Source organism: Cucumis melo, chromosome 6, assembly GCF_025177605.1.
Source record: "Cucumis melo cultivar AY chromosome 6, USDA_Cmelo_AY_1.0, whole genome shotgun sequence".
NCBI classification, from domain to species: Eukaryota; Viridiplantae; Streptophyta; class Magnoliopsida; order Cucurbitales; family Cucurbitaceae; genus Cucumis; species Cucumis melo.
The window spans coordinates 21,812,622-21,821,690 of record NC_066862.1 but is presented as its reverse complement, the minus strand read 5'-3'; the positions used below and the strand labels follow the sequence as shown (position 1 = coordinate 21,821,690).

Genomic DNA, 9,069 nt, shown 5'->3' with positions numbered 1-9,069 from the left:
AGGCTACTATTGGCATGGCACCGTTTGAGGCCCTGTACGGCAAATGTTGTAGATCCCCGGTTTGCTGGGATGAGGTAGGTGAGCAGAGGTTGATGGGTCCTGAGTTAGTTCAGTCTACTAACGAAGCGATACAGAAGATTAGATCACGCATGCATACCGCTCAGAGTAGGCAGAAGAGTTATGCAGATGTGAGGCGGAAGGACCTTGAGTTTGAGATAGGGGATAAGGTGTTCTTAAAGGTAGCACCTATGAAAGGTGTCTTGCGTTTTGAAAGGAGGGGAAAGTTGAGTCCCCGTTTTGTTGGGCCGTTTGAGATTCTGGAGCGGATTGGCCATGTAGCTTATCGCTTGGCGTTGCCACCATCACTCTCGACAGTTCATGATGTGTTTCATGTTTCTATGTTGAGGAAGTACGTGCCAGATCCATCCCATGTGGTGGATTACGAGCCACTAGAGATTGATGAAAACTTGGGCTATGTTGAACAACCCATTGAGGTGCTTGCTAGAGAGGTGAAGTCGTTGAGGAATAAAGAAATTCCCCTGGTTAAAGTCTTATGGCGGAATCACCGGGTAGAAGAGGCTACATGGGAGCGTGAAGATGACATGAGGTCCCGTTATCCCGAACTATTCGAGGAATAAAACTTTCGAGGACGAAAGTTCCCTAAGGAGGGAAGAATGTAACGCTCCAAAAATTTAAGGTAAAATTTTCTCGTTTTATGCAAATTATTCGGAATTCTAAAATGTTGGTGTAAGTTGATATAATAATAATATAATATTATTATATTATTATTATTAATAATTATTTTATGTGTTATAATATTAATATTATAATAATTATTATTATTTAATATTATAGTAATATTATTAATTAATAACAATAACATTATTATTACATAATATTAATTTATTATTTATTTAATATTAATATTATTAATATATTATTATTATTACTTTATTATTATTATTATTTTATTTTTATTTTATTATTATTATTATTAATTTCTTAATTTAATATATATATATATATATATATATTTAAAAAAAAAAAGGGAGAGGAAGAAACCCTACGCGCGCCGTTCCCCCCCCTCATTCGTTCCGTTTTCTTCTTCTCCACCGCGCCGCCAGCCCCTGTCGTTTTCTCCTTCTCCGGCGTTCTCTTCTTGTCTCCGCCACCATCACCATCCTCTCCGTCTCCGTCCTCTGCCCCTATCTCCATCTCCGTCGGTGTGCGTAGCCTTGCCGGACGTTCGCCGCAGCCACCATCCGCAAGCCGCAACCCGTCTCTTCGTCGTCGTCCGTCGAATCCCAGCCAACGCCACCGCCGCTCGTCGCCGCTCCACGAAGCAGCCACCCGCATCCCTCGTGTGTCGTCCGCAAATCACCGCCGCCGTCGTTCGCCGGAAGAAAGAAGCCTCAGAACCGTGCTGCCCGTTTCGCCCAACCCGACCCGGTTCCAAGCTGACCCGACCCGAACCCGTTTCCAGTCCGAGCCACACAAATCCGGGTGAGCCGAGTTGAGTAAGCCGAGCAGAGTGAGCCGTACCCGAGCCGCGAGCTGTACCCGAGCCGCCATCCTTGTCCGAGCCGAGCCCTAAGCCGAGCGAGCCGCGAGCCGAGCCGCGAGCCGAGTAAGCCGAGCCGCGAGCCGAGCCGCGAGCCGAGTGAGCTGAGCCGCGAGCCGAGTTGAGCCGAGTCGAGGCCAAGCCGAGCCGAGCCACAAGCCGAGCCGAGCCGAGACCAAGCCGAGCCGAGCCGAGGTGGAGCCGAGCCGAGCCGAGCGCCTTCAAGCCGAGCCGAGCTCCTTGTTTCACCAAGCCACCTAAGCCTTCCTTCCTCCGCTCCGGGTCACGGTGAGTCTTCGGTAAGGATTGTTCTGATGAATTCCCTAATGTTACCCCGTCCGATTCGAGTTTGAATGTTGGATTAAGATATGGCCCTACTTTTCTCCCTTGAAGGTAGTACAGAGTTGACGCTTAAGTTCTCGGGTTCCGCGGCAGACCTGGTTGGAGATAGCTTCCTTTCCTTGGGTAAGTCAACGGATAACCTTTTTAAAACAACTGCTACTAAAGTCATCAACTAAAACTTTCGTGTTTCGTTAGGTAGATCTGTCGAGCGTGGATTTCAATCGAGGGGCATAACCGAGTTTCAGGTAAGGGTTTTCCTACTACTGGACCCCGAGTCCAGGCTAAAACCGTAGTAATCCACAGGGGATTACACGTTAGTGACTGTACTGAATATCTGTATGCGTGTTGACTGTTAAGTACTGATATTATATTTTGTCTGATGAAAATTATACTGTGACTGCTATTTGTGGATTGAGATTTTATGTTGATGGACCTTAAAGTTACGGTTCAGTATGTAGTAAAACACTGGTCTGTATGTGGTTCATGGAGTTTGGACGAGGAAGAACAGTGAGTCCGGTTTTGGTTGGTTAGTCGATTGGACTTAGGGTTTTCCCTATTGGTGTGCGAATCGGTAATGCATATAGCAACTGAGGGTGTAGATGTTTAAACTTATACTATCTGGCTGATAAAGCCTATGGCGGGACTGTGATATGAATGCCGTTGGGATGTGATTGATGTAGACAGTTTAGTTTGGACTGAGGGGTAACGGTTAGCTTCATCTATGGGGTAGTGTGCCTTACGGATATGTGCATCCTTCGGGAGCACTAGACTGATATGTGCATCCTTCGGGAGCACAAGACTGATATGTGCATCCTTCGGGAGCACTAGGCTGATATGTGCGTCCTTCGGGAGCACTAGACTGATATGTGCGTCCTTCGGGAGCACTAGACTGATATGTGCGTCCTTCGGGAGCACTAGACTGATATGTGCATCCTTCGGGGGCACTAGACTGATATGTGCATCCTTCGGGAGCATTAGACTGATATGTGCATCCTTCGGGAGCACTAGACTGATATGTGCATCCTTCGGGAGCACTAGATTGATATGTAGGGTACCCCCGAATAGGAAGTTAACTGTTGTCCCCTAACGGGCCCAGTAGTGGGTCCCTTACTGGGTATGTTTATACTCACCCTTTCTCTTCTTTAACTTTTCAGGTAGGGGCACAGCGAGGGGCAGACCGACGAGAGGCAGGAAGGATGCGTGAAGGCCATATGGACGCGTCTGGTTTTCTTATCGCTTCCGCTATGTATTTTGTCTGAATATTTTGACTTGTGATTTTGAACTGGTGCCTTGATATTTTTATTTTTATTTTGTGACTTTCTTGATTTATTTAAAATAGGGCCCGAAACTGTCTTTTGTAAGGTTTCTAATGTTTTAATGAATCGTAACTGGTCTGTTTTAAAATTTTATGTTGAATGGTCGAGTTTTGGTATTTGGTAGTGACCTCAGCTTAGTCCGGAAAAGTTGGGTCGTTACACAACACCTTTGAAGTTCCCGTTTAAATATCAATAGTTATTATAAAAGTACCTAAGCTCTCCAAAAGGGCCAAGACCAATGCTTTTCCTGTATCAAATCTCCAACTAAGTGACCAAAATTCTTAACAAAGCGGAATATGAAGTCTTCATAGCACTGGAAAGCATATCATGACTATAAAATAGAACCACAAATCAGAGGTAAAGATATGATCACATTCAAAAAGAGTTTGTGGGATTACATCATCAATCGAACTTTCAGCACAATGATAGTACAACAAGATCAAAATGAAGAAAAACAGCTCATCAATGATAGTACAACATCAATGAAACTCATCATTCTTTTTATAATTATTCAAACATTTTGACTTGTACTTGAAATGGAGTAGACAAGCCACCTGCAGACAACTCAAAATCATTTCATGCTATAATATATAATAGACAAATAAATCATTTAATTACTAAGATGGTGGGAACTTACAGAGAAGCACTTGGATGATGGAACCCACAAATTTGAACTACCAGTGTAAAAAACAATAGTAACTTCCCATGAACAAATTCTCCTTTAGTTACTTGAAAAATATAAGTGCATAAAAAAATCCAAGCATCTAATAAGTGACCACATCTGCATTTCTTGTTTTGTTATCAACTTTCTATTCATGTTTTTCAAAAACCAAGACAAGTTTTGAGAAATAGTCACCACCATAATAGTCTTTTCATTGCCAAAAAAAAAGAACCAAACATAAAGTCACCACCAAAATAGTTTTTTCTTCACATAATTAAACTTCCCACTTTTCTAAATTGTTAAACTAAGTATTTGGAACAACACCACCAAAAAAATATTTCAAAAATTATTTGATTTCTAATTGGATTTTGGGGAGCAGTTGGAAGTTTAATATTGAAGAAGAGTTGGAGATATGCTTATTTCAAGTATGGAATAGTGACTATGGTTACTTTTAGGCTGCTGAAAGTGAACAATATTAGCAACAACTTTGTACGTCGTAACGTATTTACCTTGGGGATGTCTCCAATACGGATGGTGTTTGTTGCACAGTTTTGAGGTTGGTATTCATAATAAGGAGGTTGTGAGAAAGGATTACAAACCAAAGCAATGTCTGGATATGATATAGCAATTTGTGTGTTAACCTGCAAAAATATTAAAAAGTAAAAAGTTTATTATAGTTTGTGTAATTAAATTAAGTTAATAATAAAAAATGAATTGTGTATGTATATATATAATAATTACCTGATTAACAAGATCATAAATCTCTGAACTTACATCATGAGAACTGATTTTGCAGTTAGAAGTTGCTCACATAGGAGAATAGAACTTAGGCTGTTGTTGTTGGGATTTTCTTGGAACATCTCAAGAGCTTTGCAAGTGTCACTCAAGAAACTAAAATCAAACCAAAATCAATTATTTATTTTTAGTCTTTAAAAACTCACAAGGAAAGGTTTGAGTTCAAAGAGAGGCCGGAGAGAGTTACTTGTTCAAGAAAAGGTACAAGCCAAAGAAGATCCAACACAGAACTGTGAGAATCCAACAAAGAAGAATGAAACTGCAAGGAAACAAAAAGTTCAAAATTTTTAAGTATGTGTTGTTCTTTTTTGTGTGTTTTTATGAGAAAATTATATGAACATTAATGAGTGAGTAATACTTACAGGTGAAATAATCTTTGTAATCTGAGAATCCCAAATACTGCAAAAAAAAACAAAACAAAACAAATATAAACAAAAATGAATTCTCATGCACAAAGCTATTTAGCGTAAGAAACCTTATACAAAAAAAAAAAAAAAAAAAAAAAACTGACCAGCCATGGCAACTACAACTCCCAAGTTCAAAGACATTGTAACCATAGTCACTATGTACCTGCAAAACTCATACCAACTCATCCACCTTAAACTATTAGGTAGAAAATCAAGAGTATTAATTTTTGAAGATTTAACATTCTAAACTTTGAGTACAACCGAGTTCTTTACTTTTCTAAAAGCATTTGAATCAATGTCTAACATTGTCAGTTTAGGAAATTCTAACTTTATGGCTTTAACTGCTCTTGCTTCCTATGAATGATACAGAAACAAACATTTCAATCAAAATACAGGCATATACATAACAGAGGGAGGTTCTATATCAATCCAATCAAAATTCAATCAAAAATGAGAAGTTTCAAACAAATAAATAAAATTAGAAATTAGAAGTTTCACACAAATCAGAGACCCGAAGACCTACGTGTTGAACACCCCACTGCAAACCCAAGAAGAACCCACGGCTAAAACAGAACATATACGACTAAAACTCACCAGAAAATCACTCTAATCTACCGCCAAACCATTCAAACCTCGAAGCCAAACAAACGCAGGAAGGGTCCGCTTAGAATGTCGTCAAACCCACGCCAACGTCGGACGTTGGTGCTCTCTCTTCACGTTGGAACGCCGATAAAACACCGAAAAGGTGTTAAACACACCGAAAAAGCTCGCTCGATCCCGACGCTTAGCTGATGTCAATACTTCGACGTCTTTATCTCTATCAACTACCTTAGGTAACGTTAATACTCTGTCCACCGATGGCGAGTGCTGGGAGAGAAGAGACTTGCGAGATTGAATGTGATTTTTTTTCTTGATGCAAAGTGAAAGAATGAAGATTTTTTAAATGATACAAGAAATACGACGACGAACGAGCACGAGCTGGGTATGAGAGATGGCTATGATGGTGGGGACGGCGACTGATCAGAGAAGAGAGGGGAGAAAGTGATGAGATTGAGAAAGGTAGAAAGGGAAGAAATGTTGAGAGAAAACCTTTCTTTCGTGGGGTTTGGTAGAGAAGAAAGGAGAAAAGAGTAAAGTAAGAGAGAGAAAAATTCAACTTTTTAAAAAATTTAATAAATAAAAAATAAAATAAAAAAGACCTTTAATGTCGGTTCTAAAAAACATGATGTTTAATGTCGGTTTTAAACCGATATTAAAGATAGAGCTTTAATGTCGGTTTAAAATCGACATTAAACATCCGCCTTTTAAAAAATCGACATTAAAGCTTAATTTTCATTTTTTCCACCCGACATTAAAGACCAGATTTCTTCTAGTGCTTAGCCAACATTCATTACGAAAAATGAAGCATAAGCATAAGCATAAACATTAAGTACATGCCAAAGAGACTTCACCTTCTTAATAACGCCGACAAATGAACTTTTCAAAATAAACCAAGGTTCATACAAACAAGGTTTTAATAAAAGATCCATAAGGGACGCAAAAGATAAATAAAAACATCGACTACATAAACATAGTATATAAATGTTGCAAATGTAAGTTTCGATTCAATCTTTACAGACCAAGCAATGTTCTAGTTTGCATAAGTTGAAACTTAAGCATAAACTTACCCTTAGTCCCCCCCTCCTCCTCCAAAGCCATTACAAAACAACATGATTCCTATAACATATATCTAAGCGAGTCGAACAAAATAGCTTTTCAATGACTACCACAGCTACAGGATAGTCAACATAACAAAGTATCAAGTTCCTAAATGCATGTCAACATGACTCTTAAAACATATGTCTAAGTGGATCGCACAAAATAATTTTTCAATAGCTACCAAAACTGCAGGATAGTCAATGCAACAAAGTATCAAGTTCTTAAGTACATGTCAACACGATTCCTAAAACATATGTCTAAGCAGATCACACAAAATAGCTTTTCAATGGCTACGATTGTAGAATAGTCAACGCAACATTCCTAAGTACATGTCAACATGATTCCTAAAACAAAATAGTTAAGTTACAGTTGCAAAATATAAAGCACGCTTACCTCTTTCTTCTAATAAATCTCCATCCCTCATATGTTTTGCACTCTACAATATTGTCACTTCAGACATTATCCATAAAAAAAAAACAAAATAGTTAAGTTACGGTTAAGAAACATAAAGCACACTTACCTCTTTCTTTTACTAAATTCTCACCCCTTATATCTTGATTACCCTCCATAGAGGCTTCTTCTTTCTTGCAAGTTTGGAAGCCCTAATAATGAATAGCAAACTACGTAAGTTATATAATTATTGTTTCATATGCAATATATTAACTCATTATTTGATCCCTAACGAAGTTCATGATGAATTAAGTTAACATCATTCTCAAAGCATTCCAAGAACAAAAGTTGCAACCAATGTTATGAGAAAACAACAAAAAATGTAACAAAATACCAAACACTCTAAAAAATTACATCAGAAGGTGACTCCAAATATCAAGATAATATATAAAAAACCATATGCAGTTGCAAAATAAGTAAGTTTCAAAATTTTCTTGCCATGAGGATTGGGAAGTGTTGCTATCAAAGATCTCTTGTAGTTCCTCTTCTATCAAATTCAACCCCAAAAATCCCGTAGACAATTTATTGATCCAAATAATCCTAGTTTTTTTCCTGAGAACCACCGCACAAAAAAACATCATCATTGACACATAACACATAAACAAATCTTTAATGACTTAATTAAATTGAGAAGTCCTAGTTTTGTATCTTATGCTCTTAAAGTTTTTAATTTAGTATCTCGCTATTCGTAAATGTTAAAATTAGATTGTAATGAAACTTACATAGCATGATACTTCATAGATTGGCAAAAGTTTGGAAAAGCAAAAAAAGTCATCTAAGTGAGGAAAAATGAAAATTTTTTACTAATTAAAAAATGTAATATACTAATTGCAAGCCAATAACCAAGAAAAATGGTAAGGAACTCACCAATTTAACTTGCAAAAAAAAAAAAAAAAGATTTATCCTTACTTTTTAATGTAGCGTGGTGGCAAGTTAGGATGTCGACTCCAAGGATGGTTGCTAATAAAAATTCTTGAAACCAATGCTTGAAAGGAAAGTGGTTAGTAGAAAAAGGAAAACATAAAAGAATATGTAGGAAATATTAAGAGAATTTGTAACAAGAATCAAAATAAGTTGTTTTTTAGATGCAAATTTAATTCACAAACACAGAATAGAAATAAATGGAAGAAACTCTCAAACAAATTGAATACCTATTTCCCTCTTACCTCTTAAAAGATTACCCTTTCATCGGATCAAAAAAGATTTATGAAGTTTTTAGGAGAAAAATGGCAGAATGGAGAGGAAAGAGTAAAGAAGATTGCTAGAGTTTTTGGAAGAAAAATTACATAATGGAGAGGGAAGAGTTCTATCAAAATAAAATTTAGAGAGAATTTTTGTGAAAACTGGAGTTGGATTGATGAACTAATGAGAAATTAGGAAAAAAATACGTATTTATAGAAAAGAAATCAAAATAACTGTCAGAGAGGTTCAAAACCATGATCTGGAGCTCGCGCGCGTGAAATGATTTACAAAATTACCACTCGAATATATGAGAAAAAATTATTTGTAGTTGCTGATATTCGAACTTGGGATGTCTGGGGTACGCGGATGAGGAGATGATGACACATGGCAGCAATGGAGAGGTGAACAGTGAAGAAAGGGGCGTTGGTGAGGAGATTCAAAAAGTTTTGGAATTAGTTTTCACCTATTGAGTTTTAAATGTTTGAACTTGGATTGGTGCACTTGGTTCTAACGTCGACACATGTCAAGAATTTTTTAACTTATTTACCAAAATGCCTTTGATCTTCTAATTACCCATTTTTTCATTTGAACTCTGTTTTTGTTGATTTTTGTTGCGTTAGGTTTGTAATGAAGTGTATTATAATATTCTGCATAAAA

At 37.6% G+C, this 9,069-nt stretch overlaps 1 long non-coding RNA gene across 1 annotated transcript; it reads right to left on the bottom strand.

Moving 5' to 3' along the window:
• Positions 1–4,259: 4,259 nt before the first annotated feature.
• Positions 4,260–5,078, bottom strand: LOC103504449 (uncharacterized). Its single transcript, XR_007821907.1, has 4 exons — positions 5,038–5,078; positions 4,863–4,934; positions 4,622–4,771; positions 4,260–4,521 (listed from the first exon to the last, which is right to left on the bottom strand). It is a non-coding gene; the product is annotated as an uncharacterized LOC103504449 (long non-coding RNA).
• Between the last annotated feature and the right edge of the window lie 3,991 nt (positions 5,079–9,069).